Genomic DNA, 19,497 nt, shown 5'->3' on the forward strand with positions numbered 1-19,497 from the left:
GGGCGGGGGGGTGGGGGGTGGGGAAGGACCCGGCCAGCCTCCCAGCCAGGTCTCAGGAAGCTCCCGAGGGAGGATCCCTGCCAGAAGCTTTCCCGCCATCTCGTTCTTTCTGGAGCCAAGTTCTGTGTCTCGTTTTTGAGGTTCTGGAGTCACGCAACCCTTACAGCCCCAAGGAGAGCAGGGTTTCTGTTAGAGCCAGAAAAGGCCCCAGACAGGAAGGACCTGGGGGGTGGCAGGGCAGTCCTAACCCAGTAGCTCTGCTTGCGGAAGCAAAGTCTGTGCAGAAGTCTGGGCCCAGGACCTCCTCCGCCTCAAGGTGAGCCACCCATCTCTCGCAGCCACTGGATGGGGACGTCGGGTGACCTAGCTGGGACCTCACCGCCCTCCGTGCTGCGTACATGTAGTTGAGCTTCTGTGGTAGAGGTCCGTCCCAGTAGTAGAGTTTCTGCCAATACTGCACCCAAGACCGACCCTCCGTCCCTCCCTTGGCCCTAGCTGTGTAGACACTAGGTCTCCCAGGGTCCTTCCTCACTCTGCAGTCTAAGCCGCAGGAATTCTGGAGTTTGTGTGTTTGTTCTCCCAGTCTGGCTATTGAGACGGGACCAGGCTGGCATCCAGCTCTTCCTCCTGCTTCTCTCCAAGCTGATAGGCCTGCAAGTCCCAGTCCAGAGTCAGGCACTGCTGGGTTTCGGGGGTGGGTTTATTCAGATGTCTGGCCCACGGAAAGAACGCCCCGGTGGCCGGGCCTCTTTGAGAGCGCTGAGCCGCGGAGCCCAGAGGCACTCTCCCCACGGGCAATCAAGGAAGAAGCTAAAGCCGATTGTTCTGTTTTCTGGCAGCAGCCGTGGCCTGCCTTCTCCCTCTGGGGAAATTAGCTTGCTGGCTCAGAGAGAGGGAAAATAAACAAGTCTAACCTGAAATATGCATTAGGGTTGAGCTATTTTTGGAGGTTTCCAAGATGGAAAATGGCTGAAGGCTGACCAGTTCCCATCTGTCCTGAAAGAACTTCCAAGGGCTTTGTGGGGCGAGCAAGGGGCCCACGCACATCAGAACATCGAGCTGGGATAGGCGCGATCGTGGGTCTGCTAAAAGAATTGGGCCTTTTCTTGGCCTGTTCCTCTTAGTGACCGACTCCGAGAGGAGGTGGAGAAAGGGACTGGGTCAGGTTGGGCCCATAGTTTTGGAATCAAGGGGCAGCGCGGGCCTCCCCACCATGGCATTGATTGCACACCCCCTGCTGGCGGAGTTGCAGCTCTGCACACATTTTGGTGCTTCTGCGTCAGGAGGAAGGGGAGGTGTCGTTCATCCACTACCAGACTGTGAGCTTGCCAAGTGCAGGACTGTTACCTCTGCCGTGGACTCCATGTTTGTTCTTCCCCAAACACTCGAGTGTCGAAGCCCTAGTGTGATGGCTGGGGGAGGTGTGCCTTTGGGGGTGATTAGGTTGTAAGGGTGGAGCCCCCAGGTGGGGAGGAGAACTGACCTTTCTTCCCCCTCTGTGTGAGGTCCCAGTGGGAAGATGGCCATCTGCAGACTGGGAAGAGCCCCTCACCAGACACCAGATGTGCGGGCACCTTGATCTTGGACTTGAGCCTCTAGAACGTGAGAAGTCAGTGTGTGTTGTTTTGGCCCCCAGTGCGTGGTTTTGTTACCGTAGCCCGGGCTGTGAGCAAGGCAGCCTCTCTGACCCAGGCCTCAGTAGAATACCTGCCACGTGGTAGGGTGCCCAGTAAGTGTGTGCTGAGGAAGTGGGGGCGAAGGCGGGAGAGCGAGTACTGACCCTTTGCTGTGGGCTTGCCTTTGCGCGTTACACGCTGTCTCACCTGCAGACCCATTTTACCAATTCAGAAAGAGAGGAGAACGCATTTATCAGTGCGCACCCCTTGCCCTTGTCACTGACTGTGCCTGTCCCCACCTCGGCACCTGTCACTCTCTGCGTGAGGGCTCTCTCTTAGCCCACATGTAGGGCAGCCCACAGCCTCATGGAGGTAGAGCCCCAGGAGTAGAGGCAGCCAGGAGATGGAAAGATGAGCACCCCTTCGACGGGGCAGTTCAGTGGCACCATCTGTGCCATCCTGCGGAGGCTGCCTGCTGGGTGCCAGCAATGGCGCTCATCTGCGTACTGTGACTTGGCTCCTTTCCTTCCCTGTCTCTTCCCCGCACCCTCCCTCCTCAGTGCATAGGTGCTCTCAGTGTTTTGTCTTTTGTGCTCCTGGGGGCGCCAGCCTGAGAGTGCAAGGGGTCCTGGGGGCCGGTTGGGGGCAGGGAACTCCCCGTGGGGAGCCGAGCAGCAGATGGAGTGCCACTTGGCGCACACACAGATGGCTCTCAGATGTCCCTTCCATCCAACCGGGGGACTGGTACACTCGTGGAGGGGTGACACTCTCATCGGGCTGTCGGCACACTCATTGGGGTGCCGACACACTCACCAAGAAGCTGACACACTCATCGGGGTGCTGACATACTTGCCAGGGGGCTGACACACTCACCAAGGAGCTGACACACTTGCCAGCGGGCTGATACGCTTATGGGGGGCCACTGCACTCATGGGGGGGCTGACAGACTTATTGGGTTGTTGACACAGTCACTAAGGAGCTGACACACTTGGGGCCAGTGCACTCATGGGAGGGCTGACACACTCATCGGATGCTGACACACTCGGGCTGACACACTCACTGAAGAGGAGGAGCACTGGAGTCAGAAGTGACCTTGAGTGTGAGTCGGGACAAAGGTCTGCCTCCAGAGCTGTGCGGGTGCTGGAGCCCCCGTGCTGCCCAGGCCTCCCTTACAAGGAGGGGGCGAAAGCGCCAGACAAACAGAATGTGGCAGCTCTGTACTTGGACCGTCCAGCCCGGAGGAGGCCAGTACTGACATGCGGTGATGTGCATGAGCCTTGAAAACGCGATGCTGTGTGAGGACAGTGGACAGGAAAGGTCACAGTGTGTGATGCTGTTACAGTGACATTTCTGGAGTAGCTCAATCCATGGAGACAGACAGCAGACTAGTGATTTCCAGGGGTTGGGGCAAAAGGGACTTGGGGGTCCCTGCCTGGTGGGTCTGGGGCTCCCTTTTGAGGTGCCGAGGATGTCTTAGGACCCGACAGAGTTGTCGGCTGCACAGTACTGTGGGCGTATCCCCCCCACCCTCCCGAACTGCCACGTCACAGTGGCTCACGGTTAATCTTAGTAGGTGGACTTGCCCTCAACACGAAGGATGTGATGGGCTCACCTAGCCAGCTGCTCCCCGGCCGCATGGAGCTTTCCGAATACCGACTGCGGGCCCTAGGCCAGAGATTCTGATTCCGTGGGTCGTTTCTAAACGTTCTCCCCAAGATCCTAACCGGCAGTAAGGCTCAGGATCACCGAATGGCCTCTGAGGTCCTGTTAGCTGGGCGCTTCTGTGTTTCGTGTGGATTTGAGTCAGTACACTCCTCCTCTCGTGCTGTTTTGAATCTTTGCAAGTTGCAGAGTAAAAGCTTTAAGAGTTGCTGTCGTCGTAAAGACGATAGAGGCACTGGCTTGTTGGAGAGGCCGCTTTGGGGTGGGGGGTGGGGGGTCGTGCAGGAGGAGAGGATTGGCTGGGGCCTGGAATAAAGATATTCAGGCTGAAATGGATGCAGTTTAATTCAGACATTTATATTGAGGACCTATTGTGTGCCAGGTATTGTGCTAGGTGATGGAGAAGAGGAGGGAAGAGCGATCAAGAGGAATCAGAACTCAGTTCAGGAGCTCCGCACTGAGCTGAAAACAGTAATGTTTCTAATATTATCCAGTGGTTAACCTGGGTTGTCGACCTACTGCATGCCAGGCCCACCTGCTCCAAGTGATGGTTGATTTTGTGTATCAACCTGACGGGCTAAGGGATGCCCACATAGCTGGAAAAACATGACTTCTGGGTGTGTCTGTGAGGGTGTTTCTGCAAGAGAGGAGCATTTGCATCAGTAGACTAAGTAAAGAAAACCGCCTTCACCCATGTAGGCGGGCATCGTCCAATCTGTTGAGGGCCCACATAGAACACAAAGGCGGAGGAAGGGCAGGTTTGCTGTGTCAGCGCGAGCTCAAATGTCCGTCTTCTCCTGCCCTCACACACCGGCGCTTCTGGCCCTCGGGCCTTTGGACGTGGATGATGGTTTGCACCATCAGCTCCCCGGTTTCTCAGGCCTTCAGGTTTGGGCTGGAACTATACTTGTCTTGTCCCTGGGTCTCCAGCTTGGAGACCGCAGATCGCGGGACTTCTCAGCCTCCTTAACTGCATGAGCCAGTTCCTTATAATACNTGACCACCATGTTTTCACATGTGGTTTGTGGGGCTGACTCTGACCGTGCGGCTGGGAGACCTAGGTGGTGCCAGGAGTACAGGGGTGCTGGCGGTTTGTTTCGCCAGACGGAGACCTCCTTCAGTGCCCTGCCCGCTGGCTGAGTAACTGCTTGATGCTCTGCTGCCTGAGGCAGCTGCTGCCCCAGGTGGGAGGCAGGGNAGTTGATTTCCATATAACACCCAGTGCCCATCCCCACAAGTGCCCTCCTCCATGCCCATCTGCTCCCTCCGGCTCCCCCCACCCCATCAGCCCTCAGTTTGTTCTCAGCATTCAAGAGTCTCTCATGGTTTGCCTCCCTCCCTCTCCCCAACTATTTTTCCCCTTCTTCTCCCCCATGGTCCTTCGTTGAGTTCCTCCTAATCCTCCTATACGTGCAAACATATGGGCTTTGTGATTTTAAAAGCAGTGTGGGGTGGTCTGAGAAGGCTCGAGGTAGTCAGGTTGCCTGAGTTTGCGTCTGGCATTGTGACCTTTGACAAACACCTCTGAGCCTCGGTTTCTTCACCTATAAATGCACATAGGGAGAGGACCCCCTCTCATGTCATTGTGGTGAAAATTAGAAGAGAGGATTCATGTAGAAGCTTGGCACATTATAAACCTTCAAATGTCAGTTCCCATTTGGAAGCTAAAAATGCCTTCGCATTACGGTCTGAATGCGTTCTAGCTTTGAAAATAGCTCCCAATTCCATTTATGTTGAGCACCACATTCTGTTCCCCGTGCCTGTGTGTGTGATGGCCCTGGGAGGTGGCTAGTCATTAAGTGCCGTGTGGCAGGAGGGCCCGTCTGTTCTGAAAGCCATGGCAGGAGCCTGGGTGACCCAAAGAAACTCCCTTCTGCTCTATGCCAAGAGATTTGGGGACTTGGAGGTCAAAAGCATGCAGCATGTCTACGAATCTAATAGAAATTCTTTCCGCATCTTGAGCGCAATGAAATTAGCCAGTGCTGATGTATTTCAGGAAATTCCTAGAATTCTCGGGTTATAGGAGAATATATTTGGACCATTCTAACAATGCTTGAATATTTTTTATGATAGTCCGCTAAAATAGTCATCTCTTCAAATGGCCCAAGATGGCAATTGTACTATCTTTTAAATTGAAAAAAAAAAAAAAAGAATAGGTAAGACACGTACATGGCGTAAAATTTAAAAGGGTGTGCAGCCTGGCAGTGCAGCCTCCCTGTTCACAGTCAACTATTGGTACTGGTTTCTTGTTGGTGCTTCCACAGTCTGTACATTTACGCTCTCTTCCTCTCCCTCCATGCCCTGCTCCGGTGGTGGCTTACTACAGTCACCATTCTGTTCCTGATCCCCCCCCACCACTTCCCCCCCACCTGGTCAGTTTTAACAATATGTGTCTCGGGGACTGTTAGATATTGTTATAAAAGCACATTCCATTTTAAGGATGTCTCCTAATCTCTCTTACCAAGAATGTATTTATAGTTTTTAGGTTATCCTCACTATTTGTCTATCACAAGCAATATAGCAAATAACCTCTGTATTTCACACAAGTCCAAGTGATTGTGGGATAACTTCCCCAGAGCAATTTCTGGGTCACAGAGTACGTGCATTTTTAAATTTTAAATGTTTGTGCCACTGTTAGTGGGGAAGTAAATTGGTGCAGCCACCGTGGAAAACTGTGGAGGTTCCTCAAACAATTAAAAGTTAAACTACCACATGATCCAGCAATTTAAAGGAAATGAAATCACTGTCTTGGAGAGTTACCTTTACCCCCATGTTCACGGCAGCATTCTTCACAGTAGTTAAGACACGGACAACTTAAATGTCCGTCAGCGGATGAAGGGATAAAGAAAATGAGATACACACACACACACACACACACACACACACACACAGTGGAATATTATTCAGCCATAAAAAGGAATTTCTGCCATTTGTGAGGACAGAGATGGATCTTGAGGTATTATGTTAAGTGAAGTAAGTCAGATGAAGATAAATATTATATGATCTCACTTTTATGGGGAATCTAAAAAAAAAAAAGCCAAACTTCCAGAAACAGAGAGTAAAATAGTGGTTGCCAGGGGTTGGGGTGGAGCATGTGGGGACATGGTGGTAAAAACCGCAAGTCCTCAGATGAACAAGTCGTGGGGACCCAGTTCATGGCATGGAGACCGCGGAGAATGATCCCCTTTTGTGTACTTGAAAGTTGCTAAGATCTTAACGTTCTCATCACACATACACACACAGTGTAATTAGATAATGGATGTGTTAGCTCACTTTACTGTGGTGATCGCTTCACAGTATATATGTATATCAAATAAGACAAGTTTAAGCCAATTTCTCTTCATGGAGGCTTATAAGTTATCACGTGTTTTGACTTCTAATTGGCCAGAATCAAAATGGCTGAAAACACAGTGTCGCTGTTGGGGGGAAGCAGCAGTGAAAGGGACCTCAGTGACACTGTGTTTTCAGCCATTATGATTCTGGCCAATTAGAAGTTCAAAACACGTGATTACAGTTTTAATTTACATATATCTTATATTTCGTGTGGATGAAACTATTTTCAGATGTTTAAGAGTTATTCGTATTTTATTTTTAAATGAAGGACCTTGGTCCATTTTCCTATTGAGCTGTTGGCCTTTTTTTTTTAATTGATTTACAGGATTTGTTTCTATTTAGAAAATGACCTTATCTTCTGGTTTGCATGAATTTTTCCCCAGTTTTGTCGTGTCTTTTTAAACTTGGTTGTTTTTAAAGGCAGAAATTGCTCATTTATTTGTTCAAATGTACCTTTCTTTCATATATGGATTCTGAATTTTGGTAGTCCTTGATGTAATGTGTTCTTTTCAAGGTTTTATATATAAGAAAACCCTGTCTTATTTTCTTTTAGTATTTTAATGGTTCCGTTATCTTATGTTTAAATCTTGGCTTTCTCTGGAATTTGTTTTGGTGCCAAGTTTCACACCTGGTGAAGATGAGGATCTGCCTTTCTGTCTTTCCAGGTGCTTTCCAGTTGTTACAACTTACGGAATAAGCTGTCTTTCTCCCACTGCTATGAGTATAATCTACTGTTACATATCAACATCACACATGTATTTTGGGCCTGTTTCTGGATTTTTTCATCTGAAATTCTCCACCCTTGGTCTTTGGAGATCTCCAATCTTTTACTGCAAGTCCTCCAAAATGTGAGAAAGGAAGTTTCTTTTGCCTGGATTCTGCTTTTGCGATGGCTTCTATCTGGGACTAAACTCATGCTTGAGGTGGTGGCTAGCCAGGAAGGAGGCATCTGGATCAGGAAATCCCTCCCCTCCTTTAGGTGCAGCCGTGCTCTCTCAGAATTCAGAGGTTCCAAACTGCAGCATCGGAAAGACAGGATGAAAAATAGGTTGACCTCCAGTCATGTAGAGAACCAGCTAATGATGATAATGATGACCTTGATGATTATAAAGCACCACCCTGGAGGTGGCAGGCAAGCTAAATATGTTGTTTCATTGATTCCTCTGGTAGCTGGTAGGTTTGCATTTTTATCTGCACGTTACAGAAGAGAAAAGGCAGGGGGTGGGGGCATCAGAGATAATACAAACCAGAGATGGGATTTGGACCTGGGGATGACTGATTCCAAAGCTAGGGTCTTCTCTTTTCTGTGATGTAGGATCTTGGGCCCAATATGGCCAATGAAACCACCTTCCTTTACCTTTCCTTCCTTCATTAATCCATTCTAAGATCACTTTGGAGCACTTGGTTACTAATAACAGGAGTCAGAAAATCAGGGCAGGCAGGTGGCATCAGTGAATGAATGCTCCCAGATGGGACCAATAAGGGGCAGTGAGGACTGTGGCAAACGAGCGCACACACGTATCCTGCGGCCCATTGGCTCCTGTCCCTCAGCCCAGACTGTTGTTGCTGTGGAGGAAGGTAAGCCTAGTGTTGCCAAATCTTCAGATTCTTACAAGGAATTAGAAATCTAGTTTTTATATGAAAGCTCTCAATTTTTAGACTTGAACAAACTAGAAACATCATCGGTGTATACTCTTTAAAACTTAATACTTAATTCTAAAAGTTTTTCTGTAGATCATGCATTAGACAAACATTTATTCAACCACACATGATTCAGCAGTGGAAGGGAACAAACTACAGATACACGCAGAGGACATGAATGATTCTTGGAAACGAAGTGCTGAGCAATAGGCGGGCACATAGAAGGGTGTGTGGAATGCATCCACTTATTTGAGATTCGAGAACTAGCAAAATTCAGCAGTGATGAGGGCGAGGGTTGACTGGGAGGGGAGAGAGGACCCTTCCCAGGTGGCGGTGATATTCCGGATTTCGTAGGGATTTGGGTTATGTTGATCCATGCTTTTGCCAAAACCTAGTGGATGTGTGCCTGGAATGTGTCCATTTCACTGTATGTCACTTGTACACTAGAACTCTAGAAACAAGTCCTGAACTCTACTTCATGACAGTCAGACCCAAGTATTTGGGAGGAAGTGTACTGATGTCTACAACCTATTCTGAAATGAACTAAGAGTTGGACGGATGAATGGATGGAAGGGTAGATAAGGAGTCTGTCAAATTTAGTAAAATGTTAATGTTGCATTTGAAAATTTCCTTCACTGGGCACCTGGGTGGCTCAGTCGGTTGAGCGTTTGGCTTCAGCTCAGGTCATGATCTCCTAGTTTGTGAGTTCGAGCCCCGTGTCGGGCTCTGTGCTGACATCTTAGAGCTTGGAGCCTGCTTCAGATTCTGTGTCTCCCTCCCCTGCTTGTACTCTGCCCCTCTCTCTCTCAAAAATAAACATTTTAGTTACTCAGTGCAAATTTCCATCATAAATTGGTGGAGAAAATGAGCAAAACAGACAGCACTATGTGTAGGATAATGCACGCACACCTACTTTAATCAACTCTGACTTTTGCACTGTACCCTTGTGCTTCCCCACCCTCCGTGACATCGTGTCATCCGAGCAGTTGATTATCTGGGGGCTGTTCCTGCAGCCACTCTCTTTGTTCTCCTGTCCGCCTTGCAGCAGGCTTGATAGCTCTGGCATGGCTCAGTGAGTGAAGGCAGGAGAAAACCCATCACCTGATGACATCATTACCCTTTCTCCACCAAGACCTGTCTGAGAGAGGAGCAAGCCTGGCCACCTACTCATTAATCAACAGGAAGGAAGAAAACCATTTTGGCGACACAGCTCCTTAGCTCCTTCTGCTAATCCGTCTTGCCTCATCAGCATTCTTTCTCCACGTGGCATTTGAATTAAGAGGGGATGAAGATTAGCCCAGAGCAGTCCCTTCATTAGAGAACGGGGTTTAGGAAGAGTGTTTGCAGGCCGCGTGGTGGTTCCCAGCACCGGTTGAGCAGATGCGATTTTCACAAACCAGCAGTGTTCCGGAGCAAGTGGCTGTGTCCGTGTTGAATACCCACTGTGGGGTAATAGAGACTATGCCCAAGGAGTATCAGAGTCTTGGAGACACTATCAAAACTGTGGGGAGAAGGGAACAGGGGAGGGTGGTTTCTCCTCTAAATACGCTCTCTAAAAAGTGGCACCATTTCAAGAATTTTACTTATAATTTTTTTAAATGTTTTGTTTATTTTTTAGAGAGAGAGAGGGAGGGAGGGAGGGAGGCTGCAAATAGGGGAGGAGCAGAGAGAGAGGGAGACACAGAATCTGAAGCAGGCTCCGGGCTCCAAGCTGTCAGCACAGAGCCCGACATGAGGCTTGAACCCATGAACCATGAGATCATGACCTGAGCCAAAGTCAGACGCTTAAACTACTGAGCCACCCAGATGCCCTGATTTCAAGAATTTTAAAAGACAGTTTGTCATCATACCAATTGATAAGACTATGGTGCGTGCACATTAGAGGCGGCCAGAGTCGGTCTTATAAACACGTGACTGATGCATCAGAGGTCAAACCTGTGGGCATTTAGGTTGTAGTCAAAAGGGAGGGAGCACCTTTTTATGGGCTTTCCCCCTAAACTAGTTGAATTTTTCACTGGAATATTTGCTCCCTCTCCCTGAAGGAGAGTAATGCTTCCCTCTCTCGATGTCATGCTTTTGACTTGCTTTGGCCAATGAAATGTGACAAGTGACCCAAGTCACATCCTAAAGGAAGATTTAAGAGCCATGTTTTTTCTCCCCCATTGCCAGAGTCAAGCCTCCAGCAGCCTAGGTCCTAGAGAGAAGACACGGAGCACGGCCCTGGCTGGCTCTGATGGACATGTGACATGAGTGAGACACAGATATTTGTTAACTGTCAAGTCACTGAGCTGTAGGGGTCATTTGTTGCTCCTGCATACCTAGCCTGACCTAAGTGATTCACTCTGAACCAGCAAAGGGGGCTCATGCCCCAGTCCCATGGATGTGGCCCTCTTGACATTAAGACTTCCATATAAAACTTCTGTCTAGTTTTAATTTTTTTTGAAGAAAGTTAAGTTCTTTAAGTTCTTTTTAAAAAAATGTTTATTTTTGAGAGAGAGAGATTGAGAGAAAGAGACTAGGAGACACAGAATCTGAAGCAGGCTCCAGCCTCCACGTTGTCAGCACAGAGTCCAATTCTGAGCTCAAATTCATGAACTGTGAGATCATGACCTGAGCTGAAGGCGGATGCTGAACGGACTGAGCCGCCCAGGCACCCGGTGCAGTTTTGAAATAATGAAAAGTACACAGTACAGACTACCTTGGATAAAGATGAAGACAAGCCAGCTTGGGTGTGGTGACGTGTCGGGGGTGGGGGTTAGTTGTTAACCACAGAGACCACGGGGGTTGGTGAGGATGGGATGGCCATGGAGACAAGGGAGCATGCGGAGCCCTGGACCTGTTCTTCACGAGCTGTGTGGCCTTGGCCCCCAAACCCTGGCCTCTGTAGTCCTCTCTGCCTACTGGGTGGGGCCGACATGCACGAGGTTGTAGGGAAGAACTAGGTCAGTTACGAGGTGACCTGTTGGGGTTATTGTTGCTTTTTTCCTCCTCTTCCTCTGTCTCCTCCTCCTCCTTCTCTTAATTGGCCTGAACAACATGGAGGAAGGGTGGGAGAGGGTAAGTGGAGCCGGAACAGGACAGGAGGTACCTGGAGCCTGGGAGCGCTCACCACCCCGGGAAGGGGACTTGTGCCCAGAGCTCCCAGCGGACACATCTGCGCGGCAGCGTTGCCACTCACTAGCCGTCTTAGCCTTGTAGGCGGTGCGGGCCCAAGGAAAGCTGGGTGAAGACAGATCTCTTCTCAACAAGTTTTATTTTAAACGCATAAAAGAAAAGAATTAGAATTACTTGGGGAAATAATTTTATTGCTGTCAGGACATTTAAAAGTACCAATTTGGGGGGCGCCTGTGTGGCTCAGTCGGTTAAGTTTCCGACTTTGGCTCAGGTCATGATCTTATTGTTCGTGAGTTTGAGCCCCACGTCAGGTGAGCTCGAGCCCTGCTCCAGCCTGCGCTCTGTCTCCCTCTGTCTCCCTCTCTCTCTGCCCTTTGCTCACTTGTGTTCTCTCTCTCTCTCTCAAAAAAATAATAAATAAAATACCAGTTTGTAGTAGAATATACACACTTCCCTGGCTAGTGCATTAAATGACCAGATCCGTTGGCAGATCTACTAACTACCAATATTTCAGAGTGGTGCTGAGCACAACTAGTACTTTACAGCGTCTACAGCTATTGTGAGGTGACTGGTAAATATCTGTGGTTTTCTTGGTGACGAAGTCATGATAAAGTAAGTACCACTGTACCTGGTCGTTTATTTTCAGTTGAAGAAAATGAAAACATTCAGATTGAGGTCACTGAAAATCTTTTTCCCATTCAAGTTCCCATTCAAGTTCATGAACTACCAGACACCTGGAGGGTCTGTGGACCCCGGGTTAAGGACCCCTCTACTAGCTGCATTTTCTCAAGGCATTCACAGCCTTTGAGCTTCACGGTCCTCATGTGCAGTGTGATGTTCTCTGTCCTTGGTGTTCTTTTTTTTTTTTTTTTTAATTTTTTCAATGTTTATTTTTGAGAGGGAGCATGAGTAGGGGAGGGGCAGACACACACACACACACACACACACACACACAGAATCTGAAGTAGCCTCTAGGCTCTGAGCTGTCAGCACAGAGCCCGATGTGGGGCTTGAACCCATGAACTATGAGATTATGACCTGAGTCGAAGTTGGTTGCTTAACCGACTGAGCCACCCAGGTGCCCCTTGGTGTTCTTTTTAAGTGTAGAATTGTTTATCCTAAGGTGGGCAGCCCTTGCAGGGTCTTAATTCCCTGGATAATGGGCTTCAGGGGACAGTACCAAGGTAAGGAATGGGTACAGCCATCCCTTTCTCCTCTTTCCCCAAGTCCCATGAAGGGACAAGAGCAAGGGAGAGAGAGGAAAAAATGAGAGCTTAATATAAAGCAACAGATCGAAAAACAAGAAAGGGTGATATCTACAAACCAGAATTATTTTTTCAAAGTTTATTTATTTTGAGAGAGAGAGAGAGCAGGTGAGCAAGCGAGCAGGTGCACAGGGGAGGGTCAAAGAGTGAGGGGGAGAGAGACAATCTCAAGCAGGCTCTAAACTGCCAGTGCAGAGCCTGATGCGAGGCTGAACTCACAATAGTTGCAGATGCTGTAAAATACTAGTTGTGCTTAGTACCACTCTGAAATATTGATAGTTCTTAGATCTGCCAATAGATCTAGTCATTTAATGCCAAGGTAGTGTATGTATTCAGTCTCCCATAAAGAGTTGGATGCTTAACCAGACGACTGAACAACCCAGGAGTCCCTCACAATCAAGAATTCTTGAGGAATTCCTGACAGAGCAAAACCAGGTTACGTGTTTGTGGAAGACCAGCCATTGGAAATCACAGCTTGGAACATATTTGAAAGGCTAACACTAGGGAACACTTACTTACACAGCCATGCTGTGTACTTGCATGGTCTGTTTTAATCCTCATAATGATCCCATGATGCAGGTTCTGGTGCTGTCCCCAGTTTATGGATGAAGAAAACTGTGCCTCAGTGGGTTCAAGTATTTTGCTCAAGATCACACAGCCAGGCGGCTTCAAAGCCCATAATCTTGTCTCCTGCCCAGTCCTGGTAGTTCATCGCTGCATTTAATTCTTAGGCGGGAAGAAGCTTTCTTTTTTTCCTTTCCTTTCCACTCCACACCCTTTTTTAAAGTCCTGCTCGAATCTGGAGGCTTTGGAACTGGGGAAGACTGTTCTGGCACCACTCCTGGGCTGGGAAGAGCTAAGCTGCTCCATTCCATTGTAAGGGCGCCGTGGTCTGTCACCTTCTCTGGGTCAGCAGTGCAGGCAGGAGTCATCTGCCTCTTGCGGGGGTGGTCGCCAGGGGAACCCACGCTAATCTGTTTGGGCTTATCTGCACTGGAATGCAATTACCTCACTGCTTCTCTTCATCTCTCCTCTGAACACCATTTGCCTTAAAAATACTCTTTGACATTATATACAAACATTGGTGAGACACTTATTTGGCCCTGACCTTTGTACAGTTCCTGCTAAAATAGATTCAGCGACACACAAATGGGACTGAATTATTTATAGGCCCGAGGGGAAATCAGAGTTTCTTTTATTCCTATTGGAAGTGTGGTAGAAGGCCAAAGAGCGCCATATTAGCTCTGGCCCCTCCAAGAGGGCGTCAAGCTAGACTCAGCGATGCTTGTTAAGGTTAGGGGCAGGCTCCACTGCTGTGACTTGGGAAAGCGCCATCCACCTGGGCTGTTTTTCCTGTTCAATGCCTTGTCGGACACAGAGGTCTGCACCCTTCTTGACAAGAAGCTACGAGGATGAGAGTGGAGGTTTAAGGAGTATCTGGGAGCTCAAAACACCCATGAGGTTGGCCATTTATGAATGTGTTGAATAGATCAAGTGACACTGATGGAGCACCTGCTTGAGGCTAGGTGCTAGAGAGGGAGAGAGAAACTCATTAGCTCATCTGTCTACGCATTCAACAGATATTTGTATATAAGGTGTCTATCCTTGAGAAGTGCTGTTTCCAGCACTTGGGAAGAGAGTGTAACAAGACTGACAAGGTCTCCACTTGTGATTAAGACACTGTTCCTGTCCTCAGGGAGCTCAGCATAATGAGTGCTTCCTCCTCCTCACCATCTTCATCATCACCATCATCTTCATCATCACCATCATCATCATCTTCTTCACCATCATCATCACCATAATCTTCATCATCATCACTACCACTACCATCATCACCATCACCACCACCACCATCATCATCACCATCATCTTCATCACCACCATCTTTATCATCACCACCACCACCATCATCACATTCATCTTCATCTCCATCATCATCATTTATTGAATACTTACTACTGTCAGACACTGTCCTAAGTCCTTTACGTCTATCAATTCAGCTGATCCCCATGAGCACTCAGTGTGATAGGAATTATTAATGTCACATCCCCTTTTCATAGCACAAGGGCAGAGCCTGAGGAACACACTTTTTTCCTCTCCCTGTTCCTCCTTGATGTGTTCAGACCAGGGTGATGCCCCAAAGCATCTCAGCCTCATCCTCAGGTGTCAGTCCCCTCAGCCTTCAGGACTGCCAGGCGTCATATGAAGGTTATGATTTTCTACATGAGCTGTATGTGAAAAGCTCTAATAAGAGCACAGAAGGCATTCAATTCATTGTTTTCATCTGTTTGTTTCTCCTATGTGTGTGTGTGGGGGGGGGCAGAAATTTGCTCTGGTATCAAATTCTTGGGTGCGCTGTCCATTCAGGGACTCCTAGGCACAGCTGGACCCTGCCGTCACCCGGGTCCAACGTGTGCCTCTGAGCTAACCAGCCTGGATTATCATTTTGGACTAATTCCCTCTGACACCAAGTTTGGGCTTTCTTCCCTTTGGCCTTTTGGTGACTACAGATCAGAATGGTGGGAGTTTCCTTCTGGGGAAGTGCACTGCCTTTCCACCCACTTAAATTTCCCAGCCAGGCTTCATGGGGAGAGAAGAGGGCCAGCCCTGAGCTTTAGAGAAGTTTGTACACACCGATTTTAAGCATCAGTTTAGAACAGATATGGCGTGGAGGCTAATGGTGGGCCTCCGTTTCCTGGGAAAGGAGCAACATGAAGACACGGGGCTTGTGTCTTTCTCCCAAAGGAGGAGGAGGGCCCATGTTGTTTGTGTGGGTGTGGGGACCTGTTGGGACGAAATGCCATCACATCATCTCTCCGGGGACCCGGAGATAAGGGTAGTGGGCAGAAGGGATTCGCTCAGGCTGGAGCTTCTTTGAGGCCAGGGGTGGGGAGAATTATGCCCACTTTGCACCATTGTTTTGAGCATAAGTACCGGGAAGTGGGATCTTACTGGGAGAAGGTGTTTTGTGTGTGTTGGGGGCAAGGTGGTGGTGAACGGGGAGGTTGCTTTGGTGCTTCTGGCTCCAGTGGAGCCAGGTGCCAAAAATCTCCGCTCAGGACAATGGATCCACAAATCTCCGCCCAGGGCAATGGATCCACAAATCTCCGCCCAGGGCAATGGATCCACAAATCTCTGCCCAGGACAATGGATAAAGATACGAAAAAATATGGGATTCTGGAAGCATTGCTGCTGCCTGTGTCTCTTAGGGTTACTTCTCATCTGCTTTTCCCAGGAGACTGGCAACAAAACTCTTAATGCTTTTTGGAATAGGGACCCCTAACAACACTACAGCCAGGTTCCAGTGGGAAGCAGAAGGAAGTGTGTGTGTGTGTGTGTGTGTGTGTGTGCGCGCGCGCGCGTGCGCATGCGTGCACGCTGTGTGGTGGCAATGCTAAAATAATACCAAGATAAGAGACACCAAGCTGTGGGCAAGAAGCAGTTTCCTGTTCTTTTCTGTTACTTCAGTGCCCACCACAGTTTCTGATATATTGTAGGTATTCCATATCTATCTATCTATCTATCTATCTATCTATCTATCTATATCTTTTTGAGAGGGTGGAGACAGAGAGAGAGAGAGAGAGAGAGAGAGAGAGAAAGAGAGAATTGCAACCATGCCCCACGTTGTTGGTGCATAGCCTGATCCAGGACTTGATCTCATGAATCTGGAGGTGATGACCTGAGCTGAAATCAAGAGTTGGATGCTAAACCAACGGAGTCTATATATATGTATTTGAATGAATGATTAGAACAGAGCAATGGGATAACAGCACTGGCGAATTGGTATTTCTTGAACTCTCAGTACACGCTAGGGATTGTGCAAGATGCGAACTCCTTGGTAACCCTCTGAAGCACTGTTAGCAGCCCCATGTGACAGATGTTGAAACAGAAGTTCAGAGCTTTCACAGGACACGCCAGAGGTCCACGGAGCTAGTGACGGGTCTGGGCTTGCCGCCTGAGCTCGCCTGACTCCAGAGCTCTGCTTTCTTACTGCCAGGCTGTTTTGCATCTTACAATGCAGAATAGATAAACCCGAAAATAGGAAGGGGGTAGAGGCATGCAGCTGACGACCAAGGCAGCACTATAGATACTTTGGGGAAAGGAAGAGGTATGAAAGAAATGGTATCCCATTCAAATATTTCTGAGCATCGGTTATTTGGTAGGAAAACCCCCTAGAGTTCCCTCTCAGCACATATAAAATACAACTGTAGAGAGACTGAGGAGGTACAGGCAAAATAAAACCCATCTAAAAGCCCTTATCCGTGACTAGGAAGGGAAGAAGGAACTACCACCCTGGCGCCGCAGCCTTCCTTCATTCCGGCCCACCCCGTCGTGGGGTTTGTTCTCGTGATCAGCTCTGTTGGACGCTGGCGTCTCAACTACGACCTCCCTAGCCTGCCTGAAACACGAGTCCGTCCTCTCCTTTCTGTTCATCACTCTACCTGCCGCGGAGGGGCCCTGCAGAGCCTTTCTGGCTTGGGTGCAGAATGAAGGGCCTTGAACGCCATGGATTCCTTTTTAAATGTTTATTTTTGAGAGAGAGAGAGAGAGGGAGGGAGGGAGGGCGAGCATGTGCGCGCGCAAGTGAGGGAGAGGCAGAGAGAGTTGGACAGAAGATCCAACCAGGCTGCTCGCCATCAGCACAGAGCCCGACGTGGGGCTTGAACTCATGAACCACAGATCACGACCTGAGCCGAAGTTGGATGCTCAGCCGACTGAGCCACCCAGGGCCCCAATCCTTGGTGTCCTTTACTACCGTATTTGACTAAGCTTCTGCTTAATTCCTTAGTGATATTTCCAGACACATACATTCCTAATTAAAAAAAAAAACGTTTATGAAGTATGAGCACGTGGAATTGGTAACTAGGCCTTGGCTCTTTCTACACACACGGAAACAGTTTGGGGACCAGAACACATGTTTACAAGGGGGTCCCTCCCTGCGAAGTGTAATATTGGTGCCCACCTCTGGCAGGCACTAGTACTTATATAAACAGAGAGAGCTCAACTCCAAAATTTGAAAATGAAATATCAGGAGATTACGTGGCCGGGGAGATAATTTTGTTGCATGAATAAGATAATACTTTTCCTGTTAAGAGAGAAGAGGGATCTTGGAATTCCTGCAGAATATTGCAGAGGTCTGGAAAACTCCTCAAAAATCACCTGTTCTATTAACACTGCCAACAGAAAGCCAGAAACCTGGCCGTCTGTGATAGATATATATTTTTCATCAAGGTTGGATTGCTTTTTTGTTTTGTTTCTGCAGGGAAAACCTATTTCCAGTTTTATAAGAAAGTCGATGAAGAAGTTGGATTTACTCTACAGATCGCTTTCCTGAAATACATCTCTTTGCTAAGGCAACAACGTGCCTACATGGAGATGCATAAAAATCTGTTGCTCCAAAGTCAATATTACCAAAAGTGTCTAAAGCAGTATTTTTTGATTGCCACATCTTCTTGAAGTCGTTCTGGAGACCCACCATGGGCACCAGGGCACTCTTCAAGGGGACATCCCGCAGTGAACATGAAGCGAACATCTGGCTATGTTTAGAGATCAGCTGCTAAAAATAGCTCCATCTGCTGAGGCCAGTCACCCATGATGGGCACATGTCAGACTTCTCTTCAGTAACATCCCAGCTGGAAGCGTGCACATGACAACTCCTGGGATTCGACTAAGGGTCCAAGAACTAAAAACCCAGAGGAGACTGCAAACGTCATCTCTGGCGTTGCCAAGTGGATGGGATGCAGTTTTGCAGATGTGCTTGGTGTCCAGTGACTTGTTTCCCCCCACGATGGTGCCCATGGGTCCTGCTTTAACATTCAAATATAATTTGATTATATCTCATGATGTACGCTTGTTCATGGAATTTGGGGAATTATTTTCAGCTAGGATTCCATCAGCCAGTGAACTGTTTACTACTGGGATACTGTGCTTAGTACTTTGTGTACACCACCCCATTTAACTCCACCTCAGCCCATGCGATTTAGCCTCCATTTTACAGATGTGAAAATTGAGGCACCGAGGGATTACAAACTCCTCTGACCGCACTGTGAGTAGTGCTGCAGCTGTGTCTGGAACACATCTCCATCTGATCTTGGGAGCAAATGTGTTGGGTGTGGCTGCCCAGTGTTCCCACAAGTATCAGTTAAGTCGGTTGATGGCAGTGTTCAAATCCTCTATTTCCTGTCTACTTGTCACATTAATTATTGAGAGGATCTGTGACTATAATTAGAGATTTGTCTATTCTTGTAATTCCATCAGTTTCGCTTCATATATTTTGAGCTCCATTTTCAGCGGTGAAAGCTTAGTATTGTTATGTCCTCTTGATGAATGGTCCCTTCCATCTTTAGGGAATGAACTTCTTCACCCCTGGTAATGTGCTTCGCTCTGAAATTCACACCAGGTGGGATCTCAGCTCTCTTGTGACCAGTGTTAGCATGATCTGTCTTTCCCCATTCTTTTCCTTTTTATAATTTCATTCTTGTAGGTTGCATATTGTTATGTTTTTTTTTTTTTTTTTTTTTTTTTTTATTTCNCTTTTAACTGAGGTGTTTAGACTGTTTACATTAATGGGATTATTGGCATTCCAGGTTTTATCTGTCTTCTTGTTTATTTTCTAAGGATCTCATCTAGGGTTTGTTGCCTTTTTCTCTTTTTTTCTGCCACATTTGGGGTTTGCTTTGGTGCCCTTTATGATTTCATTTTATTCCCTTTGTTGCCTTATTAGCTGTAGTTATGTCATCCTGTGGTTATACTTGAGACGGCAGAAGAGCTAGCCTCTGAGATCGAGCTAGCTGTTTTCCAGCCCAGCCTCCAGCATGTCTTGTGTCACACCCCTCCTCTGCCAATGCCCAGCGCGTGGGGGGCCG

The 19,497-nt window shown here is 48.1% G+C and overlaps 1 long non-coding RNA gene across 1 annotated transcript in view; it reads left to right on the plus strand.

Moving 5' to 3' along the window:
• The window catches only part of LOC144239310 (uncharacterized), a 36,357-nt gene extending 17,890 nt beyond the window's left edge, over nt 1-18,467 (plus strand). The window contains exon 2 of the long non-coding RNA XR_013337381.1: nt 17,895-18,467. This is a non-coding gene — a long non-coding RNA (uncharacterized LOC144239310). The remainder of the gene's footprint in view (nt 1-17,894) is intronic.
• Nucleotides 18,468-19,497: the final 1,030 nt, after the last annotated feature.

Source organism: Crocuta crocuta, unplaced genomic scaffold (assembly GCF_008692635.1).
Source record: "Crocuta crocuta isolate KB4526 unplaced genomic scaffold, BGI_CrCroc_1.0 scaffold16, whole genome shotgun sequence".
NCBI classification, from domain to species: domain Eukaryota; kingdom Metazoa; phylum Chordata; class Mammalia; order Carnivora; family Hyaenidae; genus Crocuta; species Crocuta crocuta.